General features: G+C 36.5%; 2 long non-coding RNA genes across 2 annotated transcripts; one reads left to right on the plus strand and one right to left on the minus strand.

Moving 5' to 3' along the window:
- On the plus strand, positions 7,504–15,337 carry LOC109849090. Its single transcript, XR_002248988.1, has 3 exons — positions 7,504–7,729; positions 14,816–14,955; positions 15,068–15,337. It is a non-coding gene; the product is annotated as an uncharacterized LOC109849090 (long non-coding RNA).
- LOC109849093 lies at positions 17,186–18,506 on the minus strand. Its single transcript, XR_002248989.1, has 2 exons — positions 18,412–18,506; positions 17,186–17,326 (listed from the first exon to the last, which is right to left on the minus strand). It is a non-coding gene; the product is annotated as an uncharacterized LOC109849093 (long non-coding RNA).

Raw genomic sequence — 23,232 nt, forward strand, 5'->3', positions numbered from 1 at the left:
GCCACGGGGATTTTATGAGGAAAAATGCAGACGAAGCTTAGGAATTTCTAGAGAGTCTATCCGAGAAAACAATGCAATTGGAACACTGTGATGACAGGGTTTTATCAGTTCTCAATTCTAAGTCTAGTGGTCCTTCCTTGGAGTCAAACATTGCTTCTGAAGTGAAGATGGCGACAATTCTGCGAAGGTTAGAAGCCTTAGAAATTAAGGAACGAGCTCCAGCTCAAATCAATCATGTTTCTACCCAAGGATGTCATAATTGTTAGTCTCCTACACACGTTTCAGACGAATGCCCTCTCCTAGGAAATAACCATGTATTAGAACAGATGAACACTGTATTTCAGCACCCTAGAAATGATCTATTTTCTCTAACCTACAATCCAGGTTGGAGAAATCATCCCAACTTTGTATGGAATCAAGAAAATTCTCCCAGAACTCAAAACTTCACTCCCGCTTCGACCCAACAATTTCCTAGGGGAAACACATTTCCTTTCAATCCACAATTTCAATAACCCAATCTGTCGTATCAAAATCAGTCTCCTCTTCATCAAGCTGTAATTCAGACTCCACACAATCCAGATCAGGATAAACGTCTTAATGTCTTGGAAAGGGGTTTGGAAACCATAATTAAGGCCTCCCAGCACTCTGAATTCCTTTATGCAATCAACCGGACAAATGCTCAACTCCAACACTCAAGCTATAGCTAGATTAGAATCCCAACTTGGTCAACTAGCTAGTGCCGTGAGTGAAAGAGAGAAAGGAAAATTTCCGAGTCAACTCGTGGTCAACCCTAAGGACACAGGATGCAGTTCATCCTATGAAGCTCAAGTGAATGCAATCTATTCACTTCGGTCAGGTAGACAGGTCGATAATCAAGTGAGAACTCCCCCAAGTCAAACTTTTGATCCAATACAAATTCCTTCTCCTTCTCCTTTTGATGATTCTATTCAACAATCACCCTCCTCAGATGACCAAGAACCTGAACCGGAACCTGAGCCTGCTTTTGATAGGTTTAGACCAGTTGCTCCTTTTCCAGATAGACTCAGGCTTAGGAAACACTCCCCTCAAGAGGAGAAGATCCTAGAAACATTCAAGCAGATTAAGGTCAATGTTCCTCTCTTAGATGTAATTGAACAAATTCCATCTTATGCTAAATTTTTAAAAGAATTATGCACTAAGAAGAGGAGAATAAATGTTCCAAAGAAAGTCTTTTTAGCCGCTAATAATCAGTGAAATGCTATCAAATCTCATACCTTTGAAACGTAAAGATCCAGGTTCCCCTATCATTTCATGTGGATAACAAATTTGCTTCCATATTCAGTCTATCAGCAATTGGGTCTAGGTGTACTGAACCCAACCAAATTCACCTTACAGTTAGCTAATAGATCTGTTAAGGTCCCTATGGGTGAGTTAGAGGATGTTCTGATTAAGGTTGGAGATTTTATTTTTCCAGTAGATTTTATAGTCTTGGGAACACAGCTTGTTTCCAATCCCAAAGGACATACACCTGTCATTTTAGGACGACCTTTCTTAGCCACTTCTAATGCTCTCATCAACTGTAGAACTGGTCAAATAAAGCTGTCATTTGGGAATTTGACTACTGATCTTAACATTTTTAATCCAGGGGACCAGCCAAATAATTAGCCTCTAGAAATAAATTATATTCAGGAAAGGTCAGAAGAAGAAGAAGAAGAGTCTGATTTGAGTTTTGAGAACATTTTTGATGAAGAGTTAGAGTTTTTAGAAGAAGCATATCAGGTCCTTGAGAATAATAAAACTGTGTTAAATATTTGCTGCTTTGAATTAAATTTTGAAGAACTCTTTCTTGATAAACTTAGATTCTTGGAGAATAATCAACAACCAAATTTTTAGAACTCTACAGAAGAATTGGTTGTTAGAAAACAAAACTTCACAGTACAACAGTCTGAGTTCATTAAGAAATACAAAATGCATGATACCAATAATACCTACCTTACTTTGTTGCAAGAATTATTGAACACCCCGAAATGCTTAGAATTTCACATTAATGATTATATCATTCTGAATTTATTTAAAATTTGGAGAAGAATTTTTAACAATAAGGTAGGATTCAATGTAGAATACGAGCTCTTCGTGTTGAACACTTCATTCTATATTATTTGTTTTGTTTATTTCAGAATAATAAAAAGAATTTATTCTTCTCTCATTCAAGAGTTTCTTATTCAGTTGAAAAAAATAATAATAATAAAAAGAAAATAAAAGAAAATAAAAGAAAAAAAAGAAAAAAAAAGAAAAAAAAAGAAAGAAGAATAAATTTTTGATTCCATCCTCCTCAGACCAAAGGTAATTGCAGATTTTTATCAGCCGACCAAATATAAGTATTTTACTTCTTATCTGCTTTACTTTGTGCATCATAGAGTTTGCATTGAGGACAACACAAAATTTAGGCGTGGGGGGTGGGAATTAGTTATTTTTTCTATTTTTTTTATTTTTTTTTTGTTGCATTTTTGTCATTTTTTTCTTTTTCCAAAAAAAATTATAAAAATATCATCACTTGGCAAATTGATAGAGTTATGTAATAATTGATTTATTTGATAAATTTTAAATTTTCTAATCTGTTATTTACTCAAGTTCACTTTTTATGATAACTCTAAATACAATTCTTAAGAAATGATTTTCAAAGTAGTATACTTTACTTAAGCCTTAACTTAGATTTTTATTTAAAATAATGGAATACATGCGTAGCTTAGAGTTAAAAATAATTCTTCAAAGTGGCTTGACTTACATATTTTTCAGAATATATACACATATACATATAAAAAAAATTGCAAAAAGAAGAGTGCGAAAAATGGGCACCAAAAGAAAAAAAAGAAAAAAAAACTCTTAAATTCAAGGTGATTCTATGTTATAAAGCCTAAGCTGATCGAGTAATTAAGCCTAAGGAGTATTTCCATACTTAATGACATAAGCCCAATTGGGTTGGGATCCATTGGCCCAAAACTCGTTAAATGATCGCTTAGAAAGCCCGTTAAAGTAGAAAAAAATCACCAAGGAAGAAAGAGTTAAAAATAATAATAATATAAAAAATAAAAATAAAAATACTAATAAATGTTTTATATATAGTTATATTTGTATATATGATCTTGGAAAATATTTTAGATCAAGCAACTTGAATATTATTTTAACAAAGAGTTAGCATGTTCTTTTCAAAACTTTTAAATTAAATTTTTAAGTTTGGCTTAGTTTTGTATTGCTATAATGAGAAGATTTTCTAGAAATTTACCTTAGAGTTATATATAAAAACGTTTTCTTGAGTGATAACTAGCTTCAATTAGATTGTCTAAAGTTATCAAGTGAATTTAGTTATTCACTGACTTCTTTAATTTGACAAGTTGACCGAATTTTGTGGGTATATTCACTGCAAACCCTCACGAGACTATAACTCGTCCACTAGGGTAACCTAGGGGTTTAAAGGCTTGTTGTATGCGCTAAATACAACCGCGATTCCTGCGAAAGTGAGTTAGGTTTTCTTTTCTTTTTCATTCTTTGCTAGAGGACTAGCAAAAGTTTAGGTGTGGAGGTATTTGATAATCATATTTTATTACAATTTTATACCCTCATTATCTATTTTTAATGAATAAATATATCATTAATAATTATTTTTATCTTTAATTGCAGGTTAATGAAGAATAAAGCCCAAAAATCCCATCTCTAAAAAAAAGCCCATGAATTAAATAAAGAACACAAGCAAGAGCCAAAAATCCCAAGCCCAGAATCAAGCCGAGTAGCTTGTAGAAATGACGATATCTCTCAATCCGGAAGACGGAATTTAACATATAATATATGAAAATCGCCTATCTCGAAGAGACGAAGCCATCTGTAGAGGCAGATTTTTCATTGGACATCGATGCTGGTATCGATGGCTGCGATTCAGTTACAGATCAATGGCTGATTTTTGATGGTTTTGGATAAGGATTCAATTCAAGGGCTCTTATTCATTGATGTTTACTATAAATAGGGGTAGAGAGTGGGGGGTTAGAGGTGTGAAAATTTTTATAACTCCTTTTGGAGAGGAGGGCTACTCTTAATTGAGAAGGCCTATTTTTATAACTCCTTTTGGAGAGGAGGGCTACTCTTAATTGAGAAGGCCTTCCAAATTTATAACTTTTATTACAATTAATAATGATAATTTTTTCACCACTTTAAATATTTCTTCTCTTTGTTGGATGATGAAGATGGAGATGAAGAATTATTTAGAGGTTTGCGTTTCTTTTCTTTTTCTCTTTTATTTCTTTTTAGTTTAGATTTATTTCTATGCTTATAATTAGATTTTATTTTCTTGTTAAATAGCCAAGAGGCTAGAACCCTCTTGCCTTAGATTTATTTCATGCTTATAGATTAGATTTATTTCATGCTTATAGAGTAGATTTATTTTCTTGTATTTAATTCTTGCAATTTTATTTTGTAGTTTAGATTTTGCACTTTATTTTGTAGTTAGATTTTAATTTCTTATACTATTCACCTTGAGGCTAGAACCCTCTTGGGTTTAGTTTTTCTTTTTGTTTATTTTTATTTTTTTGATTCGCCTTTAGGCTAGAACCCTCTAGGGAATCACCATTTTCTAAGAAGTGGATTTAATTTTAGATTACCCATATCTATAATTGAATCCACCATCTTTAATTTATTGTATTTTCTTTTATTCTTAAATTTTATTTTTTATTCTTGATTTTTACTTCTTGCCTTATTAATCACATTCATTCTTTGTCACATCCACTCTCACTTACATTTTTTGCCTATTTACACACCATTTTCACTCTCTCAATCTCTTCACAATCACATTCACTCATCACTCCTATTTTGTCACGCACACAACATAAGAACCGATTTTATATTTTCTCCTACAAAACACCTTCCTCGTGGGATCGATATCTTTATACTATAACTTGACACGGTTGTGCGCTTACAATATTTTTGGTACATGTTTATACCGCATCAAAAGCCACCAGAATTCCCACCGCGTTCGGATAGAACTGGGAAGGGGATACTCCTAGAGCGGCATGCACCTCCCTAATAAAAGGATGTAAGGGCAGCCGTAAGCCATGCTCCAAATGAGCCAAGTACAGCGGCACTCGACTTTAGCCATGGCGATGCACTGGCTCCCATGGCGATACACTGGCTCGCTCATCTCTGGCACCGCCAGTGTGAGAGTCTGGGGCATATTGTATTGATCATACAACCCTACCAGATTGTCCATATGGACCCTTGAACGGATGAGTAGAAGAATAGCAAGCATCTCCTCACTACGGCCAGAGGTTGAAACTTGAAAGACCATGGAAGATTTTTTCTTAAAAAAGCTTGGAGGAATATCAAAAATTTGTCAGAGTGAAAATTTGTAAAAGAATCTTCCCAACATCAAGAGGCCATATATAAGTTTTTGAAGAAGTGCGTGGAAGGATTTCAAAGGACGTGGTGATTTTCGAAACAACCAGGTCAGATCCACTTCAGAATCTAAAACAGTTTACTCGAAGCACGAAGCACCACCCTCATTTAATGCCCACGTCCCAATACTCGAAAAGCGGAACACCGTTCATTATGTCCATGACGCTTTGTTTCTTCAATTGACGGTTCAGATCTTTGATGATGTAAGCCAAGAAAAGCAGAATTATGATGGGTAAAGAAGGATGCACGATGATGTCAGCCATGTCTATAAGACGAAGACTTCTGAGTTTCTCATCCAAAGCAGACTTGTATTGATAAGAGCATATCTTATTTCAATCGTACTCGACTAAAAGTTGACTCCAAGCAAAAAGAGCAACTGTTATGGTGTTTACTCACCCAAGATATGTGTATTTGCAAAATGATAGAATCATAGCCCTGGCAAACTGGCCTCAACCAACTTAGTTGTCCAAGCCTAACAGAGGCCTCGACTCCGCCGACTCATCACATCGATATTCCTTCAGGCTGACACGAAAGGCGGGGTCAGTCGATCCTATTGTCGAAGATGACTCACCAATGGCACTCTACCACCTATTTGGCAACTCACAAAGACGACTTGATGGACATTCCTTGCTGTCGACTAAGTTGAGGACTCGACCTCTGCCTCAAGCCTCTCCCTCAGAGCATATGTCAACATCCCAGTCCACCTCGGACAAACCTTATCTAGATTCTAGCCTGACGGTCTCCATGACTTGTCAGCTGCCCACGTGCCTTCTGTCATGCCCTCAATCACTTCCCAGAAAATACGATAATACTCTCTCCCGTGCCGAAGTGACTTCCCCTCCAGTCGTCAGTCGACACCTATAAAGCGAGGGATGACTCAGCCTGCCAGCATGCCTTCTGCTACGTCCTCAATCACTTCCCGAAAAATACAGAGACACCCTCTCTCATGCCCAAGTGACTTCCCCTCCAGTCGTCAGCCGTCACCTATAAAGCGAGGGATGACTCGGCTCTTAGCCTGCACTTCACCACCCCCTCCCTATGCTTGGCTAGAAGTGACCCATTTATCCCCATGACAGAGATATATACAGGTAGACTTCTAACCTCAAGGGAGGCCAAGCTCAATCTGAGGCCAAGCTCGATCTAAGGCTGGCTTACTTCCCCTCTTTCTCTCTAAGAAAGGAAAAGAACACACGGTTCTTCATCTACACAGAGGAATACACACAAATCCTCTATAACGGCACATCACCACCTCAAGAACCACATCAGTTCCTGACCTTTCCCTTCCCCGCTCGAGTTTCACTAACTTGACCGTCGGAGGAACCACAGGGGAACCGATCCCCGCCCTCTCGCGGGTTCTTCTTGTCTGTGCAGCGTGGACTTCAGCCTCCCATTTAAGAACCAGACATAAAGTCGGAGAAAGAAGCGACCTCTTCATCAACCTCCTCTACCTCGTCCCGGCGAGGACCCAGGAGGAACCGATCCAGTTTCGGATCATAACAGATCCCATCCCGGATCCGATTGACTGTTTGGTCTTAGTCATCAATATATATATATAATTTTCTTACTGAAGTATATCTGTATACGTACCCGTAGTTGGTCAACAAAATATGGATATGATAAGTATCATATCTAAGCTATATTCGGACTGTGTGCACCCTTAGTAAAGAGTGCAAAGTTTACCCGTTTACGCTGATATAAGATTTGAGTTCATATTCAAGTTTGAATCCGATACCAAAGATGATTCAAATTCTATTCGATTACTTATTTAAACATCCAAAAATCTGTTCGCAAATATGCAATTCATGAGAAATCATTACCGTGAAGGGTGGAGAGAGAGGGGAGCTACAAATTATATTCGCGAACACATCCACGTATTAATGAACTCTATTTGTACCGTGTGAACTATAATTTTTATTATCTGGTTTTCTCATATGCACAATAGATATCTAATATTAGCGGATATGAATATAAAATTCTCTTACAGAAAATGTATTCATACTCGTGTCCACAATTGACAAGTGGGAGCTGGACATGATACATAGCACACGCGAGCCGTATACGAACCGTCTGCGCGCCAATCTCCGCACAAAAGGCTTCCGCAGCCTCAATAGTCAATAGCCATATCCAGTTCAACCGCGGTTCACCAATCCCTATAAGGCATTTCTTCAAACACCTTGGCACTCGCAAACTCATCTCCAGCTTCCCCAAAATCCACCGTGCTTTTCTCGATAAAACCCTACAGCCCAATCTCGACGATCTTCGCTGTGACGAGCCCTTTCTCCGTACTAGCAACAATGTTTATGCGATGGAGGTATTAAAATCGAATATTTTTCTCCCCCTTCGTACTCAGAATCCATGAAATTTAAGTTGCTGCTTGTGTCGGGTGTCGAGTACAATTTATAGACTGTGAATGCTGATTTCAAAGCCATCACATGTTGTAATTCTTTGAAATTTCAGCATATGCTATTTCTTGCATATCTCACTGTAAGTTTCTTAAGTATTGCGCGTATGTAATTCACTTGAAAAGTGTTAATTAAATTGTTTACTGGTCATTGTATTATTGAAAAAAATATTGGGTACTAAATCTTTCATATTTCAAAGGCTAGACGACATCTTGTGATAGAATGCTCATGCATTTAATGTTTTGGTAATCCTAAATTCTTATTTGCAATTTTTTTTTCGATTTTTCTTCTTCGTCTTGTTAGATTTTAGGATAAAGCAACTTTTTAAAGAAGTTGCAGACTTCCAGTATGATGATAACTTTGTAAGCAGGGACATGAGAGCATCTGACAGGTTTTCTCTGGATTTTATGTGTAGCTAGCGTATCTTGTTCGTAACATAACCTAATCCTTTTTCCTAGCAACATCGTTTCAAGCTTTGATGTTCGCTCTATCTGTTTCGGATATTGACATGAATTATTGAAAAAGAAGCCATGTTGATTCCAGGTTCAATCATTCAGTGATCTTTCCTTCAGGAACTTAGAAGTTAGATCCAGTAAGTTATCGATAAAGAAGTAACTAATGTGATTTTGTAGCTAGTTTATGGTCGGGTAAAGCAAAATCTTAGACCACTCCCTTAGTTTCATGAACTACATGAATTAGTCACGGATAATAATTTCCAGACGGCAAGAATATCTAGTGCAGAAAAAACAATAAGAAATATCTCCGTCTCTATTTTTGCAGCTTTTTAGATTTTAGCTGGGCACAAAATGTGGTTAGCTCTAGGAAATGGAGGTCCATGATGATACGAGTCGCCGTGCGAGCACCTTTGATCGCGGAATTATCAAAGGTAGGTTGAGAAGAAAATAACAAGAACAATTCAGTGGTGGCGAAGGAAAATACCTTTTCTAGATTATGAGAATAAAATAGTTTACAATTTCTCACAAGCTTACTAGAATTGAAGAACAATCTCTCCAAATACAATCTAATCTCTCTTGATTGCTTTCTCTTTCTTTTTTTTTAAACCCTAAAACAATCCCTTATATAGGTGTAACAACATGGATGACAAAGTGGTAAATAACCAAGCCCAAACCGCACAGGAATTCGTACAAACAAAAACCCAAACGAACCAGAAAATCGTCGATGAGTCGACTCATAAACATGCATGAGTCGACTCATGCCAAGTGAGTCGACTCATGATGAGGTGAATCGACTCGTCAAAAACTTTCGACAAAACGGCTGAGTTTCGTGAGTCGACTCATGACAGGCATGAGTCGACTCAACCTGATGAGTCGACTCATGTACATGTATGAGTCGACTCACGGGCTAAAAACTGGATACTTCGATTCTTTGATTCGTCGTCTCGTTCCACGCTTCAACCTGCGTTCCACTGTGTTGTTTTACCCCTCTATTCTCAAGTTACCATGAGAATCATTTATCCTCAAGCTCCCATGATGATCGCTAAGTTCCGAAGAAAAGATACACCCGTATCATGGGTCCCCCTTTAGGAACTTAAAGTCTCATTCAAGTTAGAACTTCAGCTGAGGAAACTCACGAGCTTCTCCATTCTTTCTGTACCACCTGGCGTTGCTAGGAACCTGATATCGACGTATAACTGGAAACGACTCCTTCGTTCCTCGCCTCACCGTAGTCGTCTTTCGCTCCAATATACAACTCATTTTCGATGGCTCGTCATGAAGTCTAATGCACAGCGAGACGAACTTCTTGCTTGCATTCACTAGCCTCTTCGCTCGCGTCACCGTCACCAAGTTTGCCTCCCTCGGAAGAGACGCCGAACGAAATATGAACTTTTCATCATCCTTGGTGAATGTGTATTTCTGAGTCCGCCTTTCGTAGATCGCAAACCTATCCCATAAATAAGGATTGCCTAATATTACTTGGCAAACATCCAACGGAACGACGTCGCATATGACCTCGTCAATATACGACTCGTGGAGTGCAAATCTGAAAGTGCATTGGTTGACCACACTCAATCCCACCTCCTTCTGAATCCACCCTAAAGGATAGAGTTTCGGATGTTTAACCGTCTTTAATCCCAGCTTCTGAATCAATGCCTCAGATATCAAATTTTTCTGGCTCCCTGGTTCCACTAAGACATCAACCAAGCTGGTCTTGACCTGCAATTTTAAAACAAAGAACTGCTCCCTCGGGTCTTCGTCCTCAATCGTGGTCTGCTTCCCCGTCATAAGGTTGAAACTGTTATTGGGTTCTGTCATCCCGGAAACTTCCTTCGGACCCTGAACTACTACATATGCCTTCTTCTCCTCCATTTTCTTCAATCCTTTTGGCTTCAGATGAGGATATTTCTCCCAGTAACGATCAGCTACGTGTCCTATCTGTTTGCAGTGATTGCATGTCAATCCTGTATTCCCCGAATCATCCTTCTTCTTCTCTTCCTTAGGCTGAGAGCCACTAGACTTACCTCCCGTCTGTTTGGAGTCTCCTTTCATTTCGTTGTCCTTCTTTCGCCTGCCCTCAATGGCAATGACCTTCACACTCGCTTCTGCCATGGACTTGACTGTGAACAACTTTATCTTTTTTCGGATATATTCATTCAGACCCGCCATATACTTCATAAAGATGAAATATTCCTCCATCTCGATGTTGAGAACCATCGCCTGCTGCTGGAACTCCGTCGTATATTCTTGAACGGTCTGGTTGAACATTTGGCGCTATCCGTACCACTTATATTAATGCTCCTCAAGGAACCCTACTGGGTAGAACTGTTTCTTCAGTAGCTCCTTGAATTTGTTCCACGACATCGCCTTTCGTTCCTACTTGCAATAGGATTTCCACCATGTCAATGCATGTCCCGAAAGCTTTAAAGTCGCGAACACAAGCTTCTCCTTGGATGAATATCCGTAAAGGGTAAAATACATCTCCATCCGCTCGATCCAATCATCAAACCTCTCGACGTTGATACTCCCATCATAAACAGGAATCTCTACCTTAAAGTTTATCTTTAAATTCTGATAAGAACCCTTACCCCATTAATGCAGAACAGTTTTGACAATCTCAGCCTCCCTATTAGAATCAGATTCCTCGCCTTCTCCATCGGACTCCATAAGTTTCTTCTTGCCTTTCGAAGAAGATTCCTCTTTTTTGTTCTTTTCTTGGAAGATATTGATGAGCTGTGTGAGAGTCGAACTCATTGTCTCTATCTGTTTCTTCAGCGCATCTAGCCTCGCTGAACTATCACCTTCAGTCATCTTCTTCTTCCTTAATTTCTGGACTCCTTCCAATGAAATAAGGATCTCGCCTAGCTTCTTGAATTGCGATCGAGTTAGGACCATACACAGGATACCCCTTTACAGGATCAGATCGTTCTGATACCAACTTGATACGAGTCGCCGTGCGAGCACCTTTGATCGCGGAATTATCAAATGTGGGTTAAGAAGAAAATAACAAGAACACAAAAACAATTCAGTGGTGGCGAAGAAAAATACATTCTCTAGATTATGAGAATAAAATAGTTTACAATCTCTCATAATCTCACTAGAATTGAAGAACAATCTCTCTTAATTCTCAAATACAATCTAATCTCTCTTGATTGTTTTCTTATTCTTTTTTTTAAAACCCTAAAACAATCCCTTATATAGGTGTAACAACGTGGATGACAAAGTGGTAAATAACCAAGCCCAAACTCTACAGGAATTCGTACAAACAGAAACCCAAACGAACCAGGAAACCGTCGATGAGTCGACTCATAAACATGCATGAGTCGACTCATGCCAAGTGAGTCGACTCATGATGAGGTGAGTCGACTCGTCAAAAACTTTCGACAAAACGGCTGGGTTTCGTGAGTCGACTCATGACAGGCATGAGTCGATTCAACCTGATGAGTCGACTCAACCTGATGAGTCGACTCATATACATGTATGAGTCGAATCACGGGCTGAAAACTAGATGCTTCGATTCTTCGATTCGCCGTCTCGTTCCACGCTTCAACCTGCGTTCCATTGTGTTGTTTTACCCCTCTATTCTTAAGTTACCATGAGAATCATCTATCCTCAATCTCCCATGAGGATCGCTAAGTTCCGAAGAGAAGATACACCCGTATCACACGACTCCGTGTATGGTTATTCAAAGATCAATCGGAGATCGTGAATGTTAGTTAGCAGTAGATAGTGTGCCTGTGGATTCTAATTATCCTACACATGATTGAGGATCCTATGGATGTTGTCTAGCCACAAAATTCCCATTGTTTTTTGCATAAAAGTGATAGTGCATGTTTTTGGTTGGTTTCAGTGCTGGTGCTAAGAAGAGGCCCATTGGTTCTCATCTGTGTGAAATCTCCCTCCTTGTTTCTCAAATACTCAAACTTAATCTACTGCTATTATAAATGTATCTTGTATGCTAAAAGATTGTTTTCCACAATGCCCTCCAAATTGTATCCGAACTCACCAAATGGCCTTCAATTTGTATTCAGATTCTCATCCAATTTATTCCATCTATTGCATCATCATTATTGCAATTGAAATTTAGTCAATATAATTAATAAATTGCAATTTTGATGAGTCATAATGCATGACTATTCAATTTTTAATAACAAACCGAACATTATACTATAGTTGAAAATCTGAAATTATTCTGTACATGATCGCCTCGCCTGAGTGCCTGAGGTGCCAAGGCATGACACTTTTAAAATTCTGCTGCCAGTTGATTATTTAATTTTATCTCTGACTAGAAAGTGAGATCACGTGCTATTTTTCAAGCACGGACTTCAAGTGATCGCTGTTTCTAGCATGGAGTTCGGTGGATCCCTATTTGACATCCGCAAACTATAAGTATTTCTAAGTCAACCTCTGTTAGTCTGATGTATGCGAACAGTTTATGTCATCTAAATTATTGTAAAGGAGACATGCTTTGGACTATCTAAATCATTTGAATCAACTGCCACTAAAAGTTGTTTTTTTTAATCTATTTCATTCAATCAAATTTAAGCACCTAGAGATGTCTGATACCCTGTGCCGCTCAGGGAACTTTTATTTAGGAGCAGACAATTAATTCTCAATGTTTTAGTGAATGGTGAACCACACAGCTCAACATTATTTATTCAGGATCGTATAATTTACTCCAAAACAAGAAGTGAATCCATTTTGGAGTTTCCCACATATGAATTGAGTTTACTAATAAATGGTTTTGGATTTAAAAAATGAATATCTGATGTGATTCTTTTGTTTGTGGGGAGCATCCAAATCTGCTAGGCGTTAATGGTATGTGAGCAAGTTTTCTTAAAGTTTTACAGATGAAAGCACAGAGTCACCTCAGTGTTTGAACTTGTGATATATTGCCTGCCATCATCTCGGCATCCTCTTCAAAATGTGTGTACCAAATGCATAAAGTTTTTAGTCCTAGAAAATATCCAAAATTCTGATATCAGGATTTGTGGCTGTGTACCATGGGCTTTATAAATAATAATGTGTTTATTATCTTACAAAATTAATTAACCAATTGATTCATAGTTTATAAAATAGGTATAGACCTTTATGTGACATCATTGGGGTTTGATATGAGTGATATAGGACCACCAGCACTGGGCTAGAGAAGCAGGAGCATATTCAGATAACGACTTGATGTGTGCCAATATTTTTCTTTCTTTCTTTTTTTTTTCTTTCGTTGGAGAGTAATTTCTATGCGCTAAAATGTCCAGTAGCCAAGTTGTGAGTATCTGCGTCATCAAACAATTGAAATAAGAAGTACATCTGAGTTGAGTAACACAGTGAACCTTGTTCTATAGGGTCGATAGACTCGATACGGTAGAAATTGAGCTTTCACAGGAAATTCTGAATCTCATTTCCATTTTAGGTAGCTGCTCGTTTGTGCTCATACACTTTTTATAACACTTCTGTTCTATTGCTAATCATTTATTTGCATTCAATTTTACCCACTATTTTGCAATGGTGTAATTGGTAGTGTTGAAGATGTAGTCACAATATTGGGCAAGCATATTGTGGATTTACCCGAGTCAGTATAGTCATAGTGATTGGCTCCTCCTTGACCGTTGAGTTCACAGATGCACAGAATATTGGGTCCAAGCTTATGAGCATCACTTTTAAGGAAGAAACACAGTGCCATTAATGCTCAGATTGATTTATCTGCAATTTCATCTTATGATTTGTCATGGTTCATTTAACTGTCATCATTTTCCTGATTGCTTTATGTTGGACTATAAGGTATTCAAAATCACAAGCCAAATATTCTGACCCCTTTAATTGTTATTTCTATGAAGGTTCTGCAATTCTTCTAAGAAAAGAACTATAGTTTTCAGTTAACCGTGGCGCTTATTCTATACAGTTGAACACACTAACTGTAGCGGCTTGAAGTATGAACTTCAGGCCAAACCAGTTTGTGACCAAATCTTCTTGTTGTTGATATTTATTCGACAATGAAAAGTTATAACTTATAACATGGCGCAAAGTGATAATTTAGCTTTATGTATTAATATGTGCTGTCTACAGTATGAGTTAATTTCAATTTCCGATTCATTTTCTTTAATTAGTTCCTGTTCATCAGACTCTTGTCAATAGTCTTTTTTCCCTGTCCTTTTCTTTTGTTTTCTTTTCTTTCTTTCTTCTTCTTTTTTTTGGGAGGGTTAGCAGCACTGGAATATTCAGTTGTGTAATTATCCTGTAAAAAAATTTGCTATCATTTATCAATCACTAACTTGAGAGAATGTAATTCTGCCATTGTATCAGGATTTTGGATAGTCATCCCTTTTATATCTTATGATTTGTCTTTTCATTGTTTAAAATCATGAGCTCAGTTGATGTCCTTGTAATTTCAGTTTAAGCCTCAGATTCATGAATGTATACATCAGATGTTATACTTAAAAACATTTATATTCATTGTGTGTGTGTGTGTGTGTATCCTTTAATCTTCTTGCTTCTTCTATAGCCAGATAATGTACTGACCCCTCCTTTTTTCCTTTTTCTCAGGACAAGGATTCTCGATTTGTGATAACACTCTTACAGCGATAATTTTATATTCAAGACTGCTGTTTTGCGATTCACTTTCGATTTTGTGCGTATAGCATTCAAGATTGTGGAATTCTGAGGATCTCAACACTCAACTTGAGGTTTTTCCGTATTTTAGTATTTAGTATTAGCTCCATTCCGTATCTTCATATGTCAATTCCATGCGCTCCGTAACATACCTCTTTCTTACATTTTGGTTTTCTGATCATTCAGGTGAATAATGGGAATAATTACTAATTAACTAGGCTACAATCACTCGTTACATGATCAATCAGCATACTAGCCTTTTCAATCAACGGATGCAACGTTATGATGAAGTTCCTTTTCTAACGCATTTCTTGGCTTGCTCTTGGTTCTAATGACTTAGAACTCATCCAAGTAGAAGAAAGAACGATACCTAAATCTTCAAGCACTGACATGAGCTATCAAATATATCCATCCAAGACAATTGTGTACATCAATAGATTCTCTGATTTTGTGTAACTTGATTATGTCCATAAAAATTTACAAATTCCTGCTTCCATACAACAGATATTTTTTTGCTAACATGAGATGCTATTTTACACATGAATATTCTGAGTTGAAATTTCACTGAACAAGAAAAATGCTGCATCTGTAGAAGTACAAACTGTGTTATTGCAGGTATCCAACAATACACTAACCTCTGCACACATTTGCTGATCATGAAGCGCGTCATTTTTCATTAGGAAACAAGATAACAACTTTTTCCATTGTAAGAAGTTATCAAGTATAATTTTGATCATACTCTTTTTTCAGCAAACCCGCAATTGTTAAAAGCTGTTTCGAACCAGTAAGAGATGTCCTTTACTCCATTGATTAATTTAGAATCGAAAAATTAGAAAGCTGCATTTGCACCTTGCTTTATGATGCAACCTCATCTTTTTAAGTTTTAAGCATAGAAATTGTTTGTACAAACTAACTTGTACAAAGATCTTTTCTAGAAAAAAGTTATATAAAGTCATTAGCAAGAATTGTGTATTGGCATGTCGTGCATGTGCGGATAAGTATTTACAGGACTTATTCTGCAAAAACTGTTAAACACCAGTACCATCTAATCAAACAAATGGAGATTTCATCAAGAAAAATGTACATTTATAAAGAACATTAGATATTTATTTCTCGAGAAACCAATATGAGTGAGATACAAATCATATTATAGCCTATACACAACACATGCAGTCATTATTATTTTTTCTCTTCATATACATCACTTATATATCTAATATAGTGTTGGCTAATACAGCCATAGAATCACTGTTTAGATTGATGAATCTATGCATTCGTTTTCCCAACTTCTCTCTACATCCAAACACACACCACAAAAAAAAATGTGCAAGTGGCTTTAACTGCGGTGTAATTTGCATGGTAGGTACAACGCTAGAAAGAACAAATTTTCACTTCAGCCTCATTCTAATTTTTTATTATTGAAATCGATCCATTTTTTTATTACCAAAACCGACCCGATTTCGTGATTAGCAACTTAATCACCTTCCTAATTAGTCGGGATTGCCAACCCCGACTATTTAGGATATTAATTTTTAGGGTTTAAGGCTTCTAATTAGGGTTTAACACCTTCGACTATTTAGGATATTAATTTTTAGGGTTTAAGGCTTCTAATTAGGGTTTAACACCTTCCTAAATAGTCGGGGTTACCAACCCCGACTAATTAGGAAGGTGATTAAGCTGCTAATCAAGAAATCGGGTCGGTTTTGGTAAATAAAAAAAGGGTCGATTTCAATAATAAAAAAAATTAAATGGAGCTGAAGTGAAAAATTGTTCACGCTAGAAATTGTAGGGTGTATGTGTTGCACTTGCAGAAATGCATGGTAAATTTAGTCCAACAAATGACCTTTACTATTCAATATGATCTACATGTTTCAAAATGCATGCTTTTATCATGCATCACATGATCCTCAATTGAATCTTTACCATCAAAGGTAAAATGTTTATTTTTTTTTCCTATCTAAAATTTAAGGGTATTTATACTTTCTCCTTTAGCCAAACCGTTCCATTCCACCTCAATTTTCATACCTATCTCATTTGAAATTGATGAATCAGTTTCACATTTCCCCTTGCTTTCATCTTACTTCATTAAGATCACAATCTTCACCTTCAGTATACATTACACGATGCACCCAAGTTCAATATTTAAATATTGAACTTATTGATTATAGCAACACAAGAAGCTAGCTAGCTTTAAATATTTGCGGAAAAGAAAAATGACTGCTACTAGCACATTCAGCCAATCTTGCCTAAAAATTAGGATTAATCTTGCCTAGAAGTTATGCAGATAATTTAGACTGCTACTCGTGTAAAAACATAAGCATGTGATCAATCTCTTTCATGCTGAGAACCGTAAGCAAGTTTTATAAACAATACAAGAATCGTACTTTTATAAAACAACCAATCTGTCCACGCCTCAGGACACACGAATGAATTGACTAATTTAACCTGCAACAGAAAAGAATTGATATTAGAATGGCTTCTGTATGATAAATCAAGTAGTCCTAGCGTGTGTGTGTGTATAAATTAAACCTGGAAATAAGAATAATAAAGGATATTAATTGGAAAATACAACATTCTCATACCAAACAGCCAATGATCCAATGACTAAAGAATTGCAGATCAAACTTGAAATAAGAAGCATTGTTGTAATTAGTAAATGAGAAATTCAAAAGGCCAAGCAAAAAAAAAAAAAAAAGGTGACAGGAATAGACATCTATTGATAGCTAGCTATACTTAAAAAAGATAACATATAATAACCAGTAAATGAAAACTGAATCCTTAATCATTTTCATGGTCGAAGGATCCCACCTGGGGTGTTTTAGCTATTTGGAGAAGAAATGTCTATAGATGGGGATCTTAAAATTTCAGTACGCTACCAAGTCTGAAGGGAAAAAGGAAGCTAGCAATAAAAGAACTGTTATTTAATTCTAGAGCAACTTACAGTGATATAGGGACTTGGAAATAAGAAATAACACAAGACCTTGAAAGATCTTAGAATGAAAAATGAACTCCGATAGAAATGAACAAAATGTACTTGGAGCATTGTACTATTACGTCAATCTGAAGTTTTAAAAGGAAAAAAAAAAGAGAACTAAATTTAATGCGATATAGTTAGAACGAAAGCAAAGCTCACCATTTCTCTTCCAATTTCAGATATTATACTAATTATTAGATATGAATAAAAGGACTAATTAAAAGAAGACAAATTAAATAGCCAAAGAACTTGAACATCTTGAGCATTGTCATCACAAGGCCTAGCATGGGAAGGAGGAAGCAAGATGTAGCCAAAGACAACTTGCCGATTTCCTTGTAAAAATGACTTCTAAAATCGAACAAACTCTAAGAGTCGGCAAGTCATCCTTGGCTGCAACCATACTTCCTTAATCTCCATGCAAGGCTCAAGATGACCAAAAGAATGTGATCAAAGAGAAGAAGGAAATGGAATCCAATGAACAATAAAGGATGAAGAGAGGTTCAAGGTTCTTATATAGAGTAATATGAGGGGGTTGATGGATTGATTGAAATATTACAGTTTGCTGCATTTTTCCTTCATCAAGATGCTTCATTAAGATGATGGAGGACAGGTCCTAGAAGGATTTAGTTTTGGCCCAATAGAAATGTGATAAGCCCCCCACTATCTTTTTCCCTCTCTCTATATATTATATTTAATGTGCATCTTTCTATAGTCAGACAAGATTAGGCCAACTTGGTAACTAATTTAATGACTTCATGATCTTATTAGTCGTAATTTAAACTTGAATGAGCAATATATTATCTGTGCACTTCCTTACAGGAACATTACTGTAGAAGATTGCTTTTGAAGTTGCACACGATCATTTATTTTTTGGGTTAATTTTTAAACCCCCCTCAACTATGGGGTCGTGTCATAAAACCCCTCTCAACTATTTTAACTTTAGAAACCCCCCTTAAATTAATTATAGAGTTATTGTAGATAACCCTCTTTAACTTTCGAAATGTTATTTACCCCCCTTAACTTTTCTTACTTAACCCCTTAAACTAGTATAATTTAAATCTAAAGCAACAAATGATTTAAAAAGATCATACCATCCCTAATACATTAATTTTTTTACTATATTGTTTCCTTTTTAACTTTTTTTTTTTGTTAAAAATAACTTTCATTTTATTCCCCCCTTTTCCTATTCCTCCATGCCCATTGTTAGGTTTACGTGCAAATCTATTTCTTTTTTCTTTTTCAAAACACTAAATTTCTTTTATTTTTTGCTTAAAACTTCTTTTATTTTGTGCTTATCCATGATTGTAATGTTTGAAACAATTGAAACTTTTAATTTTTTTGAAGATTAGTTCCTCATCAAAACTCATCAGACCGAAGTCTAATATTTTGATTGGGTTGGGTTCTTAAACTTACATGAAATTTTTCCAACCAAGGGTATTTTGCTCATTGCATATTTCAAATTAATAATATTAAGGGGGTTATTTGAAAAAATGAGAAAAATAAAAGGGGTTTTTTTTTGTTATACACCCCATAGTTAAGGGGTTTACTCATATTTTAAAAGTTGAGGGGGGTTATCTACAACACCCTCAAATTTGAGGGGGTTTTCTAACGATAAAATAGCTGAGGGGGTCTTCTGAGACAAACCCTATAATTGACGGGGGTTTTCTAAAATTAAACCTTATTTTTTTTCATTAAGAAACCGACATTAATTGGTTTTGGGACTAGTAAATTAACTTCTTCAGCTGTTTTGGGAGCTCTACAGCTTCACCAAAGGTCACTATCAAAGGAGGTTGATCAATGAAAGATCAAAGTAAAGTAATAAAGTGTGACGAGGATCTGATAACTACATGATTCTCCTATAAATGGATATGTGCTTTTCTTACTACTGTATGTACAAATGAGAAGTGAATGAGAGGCCCTTTTCATATGCACATGCAGTAGGGTAGGAATGCATCTCAGGCTTAGTACATGAGATAACATGGTGAATCTAGGGAGGAGAGATTTGCCTTTCTTTAACAACTTTAACACTGAACACTTTGTCTAAGGAAGTAGCTAGAGATGTTGCCCATTTCCCTTAATTGGTTTGCCAAAAGAAAGTAAAAGACGGTAACCATTTTATCTCAGAGGTGTCACTTTCTTGTGCAATATACAATATATTTGAAATTTTGAAAGCAATGGCTATGGAGATCACAGGTAGCATCAGAGCCTTCTAGTGTGTGATACCATTCACTCATTTAGTGAAGGTAATAAAACATTGTCATCTTCACCTTATCTTGAGTAATTGGATTGTGATTGAGAGAGGAGCAACTACCTCTAACCCCTATCTTTAATGGATTTGGGTTGAGGTTGAAATGGGGAAAGGCATACCACTAGTATAGATGATATAGAAATGACAAGAGCAAGTAGGTTGAGAAGAGACAATGAGAACAAAGAGAGAATATAAGGTAGGGCCAAATGAGGCACTTTTTGTTGCTTTGGCTAAGCATTGTGCGGAAAGGCAAGAGAATGTAGGGGTCCGTTTTGAATAGGAAATGAATTTGGTTTTAATTCAAATATGAACGATTTGTTTACTCTTTTAGGAGTTGCTTTTTTTTAAAGAAGAACCATGTAAGCTCTAATTGCTTTAATTAATGTTTACGTCGGAAATTGATTTCATTGTAGAATTAATTATAATTGTTTATTAATTACAGATTCAAAGAGAGTCTAGCCTTTTTATAAAACTTCTTGCTTACACAAATGAAATAGACAAAAATTTCCTAGAAACACACGCATGATCGTTTATCGGTTGCTGCTTGCGTGTGATCTTTGCCTGTGCCGGGGACGCTTTGATCCGTGGATCACCGAATAACAGATCCAGGTTGATCTGAAAGAAGGCTCGGTGTTCTTTGTTTCAATCGAGGAAACTTAGAACAGAAGTGAATAACCTCAACAAAGTGAGATTATCACTCTTCTCAAGATCAAAACAAGGTTTGATCTCAAGGAAACGGGTGGAAGGCTATGGATCTCTCGAAATTCTCCCTTTATGTTCAGAAAGTCACCAAGACCTCGCCTCTCTCTCTGTAAATCATAGCTCTGCTCTGGAAAACGTGGGTTCTCTCGCACGTTCGTCAGTATCCGTTAGTACCCTTCACAATTGCACGAATGGGGCTATTTATAGGGCTTGAACACCGTGTTTGTGGATAGGAATCTGCAATTTGAACCTATCTTCAGTTAGAAACGGCTCTCCCATGTTTAAGGATAACCCCAAGGCAGTTAGGAAGCCAATAGATAGCACGAAACCCGAAGAAAACATCGAGAACTGCGTCATCGGCTTCTTGGTGTGCGAGACACCCTGAGGTGTCTCACACTTCCGTGACACCCTGAGGTGTCTCGGAATCCGAGACACCCTGAGCTCGTCGTTTTGTCGTCCCGTCGCTTCTTCATTCCGTTGTTTCGTGCGTTTCTTTGCTTCCTTTAGGCATCAGATAATCTTCTTTGATTCGGATGATGACGTTCATCGCCTTTTCTTCATTTCGAGCTGTGTTCCGGGAACCTACAGGCTTGGTCCAATAGTTCAGGCGAGGTTCGATCAGGTCAGGGGGACTTCAGAACATGTTGCGAAGAACAGGTCATAACTTTCAAACCGTAAGTCAAAATTGGATGAATTATATATGAAAATCGCTTATCTCAACGAGGCGGGGCCAACCAAACCGATCGAAGTTAGGTTTGCCGCCGTCCGTTTCTCCAAATTCCCTCCGGTTTGAGAGATTTTAGCGTTTTCGTCATTTTTTAGCTTCTTTGCAATTTATAGGCAATTTTTTATGCCTACAATCAATAGTATTTCTCCTCAGTTTATTCTTTGTGGATTCAAGGAGCCCTTTGTTGGATTCGAGGTTTGTGTTAGTGTCGCTTAATTTTCCCCTGCTCTCATATGACACATTTGTGGATGAGGTGAGTCCTGATGCTCTTCCTCTTATTCGGACAAATACTAAGTGAAATCAAAGATCTAACATGAACTACGCTAGTGCATTGTCTTGTAATGTAATTAAGCTAAGGTGATAATTTGATTCTAAACATTTTTAAAAAGAAGATTTAAGAATCAAAATTTGCGTTGGTCGTTAAATAAATCAACCTAATATAGTTATTTACACAATTAAGCTGTGCCACATTTGAAAAATATCCTGACTCTGTCCATCATGCATGACATAAACCCATGAGGATAGCACATGGTTCTTCTTTTCTTCTTGGCGGGAACAAGAGATTGCCACAGGAGATGTTTCTTTAAAGGTTCAGATTATTTTTTTTATGGACACAACTCTAGGAATTATCAACCCATGTATCTGCGAGGACAAGGATCATACTTTGCAGCCAATAGAATACTCACCTATTTTCAGAAAATCAAGGAAAAAGAATGAGTTGGATCAGTAATATTATTATAAAAGAAAAATCATTGAAAATATCGGTACATAAAAATATATGTACAGGGTTAGAGACAAATCTAGGAACTCTCACCTTATCACTGTCAAGGGAGAGTGAGATGCTAATGACTAAGAAAATGTTCTCTCACAATATGCGATAATTAACACTAATTCTATACAAGCAAGTGGGGGGTGAGTTTTCAAAGCAGAGGATAGCATCTCAAGCAACATTAAATTTGGAGTTAAAAGGTTGCTTAAGATTTTAAAGGGCAAAACAAGGGGTGAAAATGGTAAGGAATCTAATGCTTCTTAACTTTTTTTGGAACTCTTAAGGGTACATGAGTTTCTTTTACTAGTTTATTAAATGGGGGTACGCATAAATAATATTAATTAAACATTTCATACGTTAATATTCATAGATCAACTGATAAGTATGTAAACATTAAATTGATATTAGTTTGTGGTTTATGATCTCTATTTGCTCCAATTCTTACGGGCATACTGTTAAAAAGTTATCTTTTTTTTATTTTAATTGTTTACATATTTTTCTTTTATTTGATTCATTTTTAGCCACTCATTCGAATCACTTGGAAGTGTAATTAGAATTCACTGTAAAGCTAAAATGTACATTAATTTATGCAGAGAGCTAGAGAGAGCCCACGGTAGAAATCCACACACTGAAAATTGGACTTGACATGCATTCTATTTGTATGATTTACAAATCAGTGTAATTAAACTGTTGAATGTTACTTCATTAATCAATATATTTTTGAGTATAGTTATCAACTTTAAAATATAATGCTAAAATATGCATCTTGTTCCACTTTCTTGCCGTCTGATTTTCACTCTATAGTATTTTTTTTCTTCACATAATAGTTTACGTGAACACTTTACTCGAGAAAACTATCTTTTCATCGAAATGGCAATCATTGAAGATATTGGTACTCTGAGTTAAAAATGCATCAATGTAAATTTGGACA

The sequence above is a fragment of the Asparagus officinalis genome, chromosome 7 (assembly GCF_001876935.1).
Source record: "Asparagus officinalis chromosome 7, Aspof.V1, whole genome shotgun sequence".
Classification (NCBI taxonomy): Eukaryota; Viridiplantae; Streptophyta; class Magnoliopsida; order Asparagales; family Asparagaceae; genus Asparagus; species Asparagus officinalis.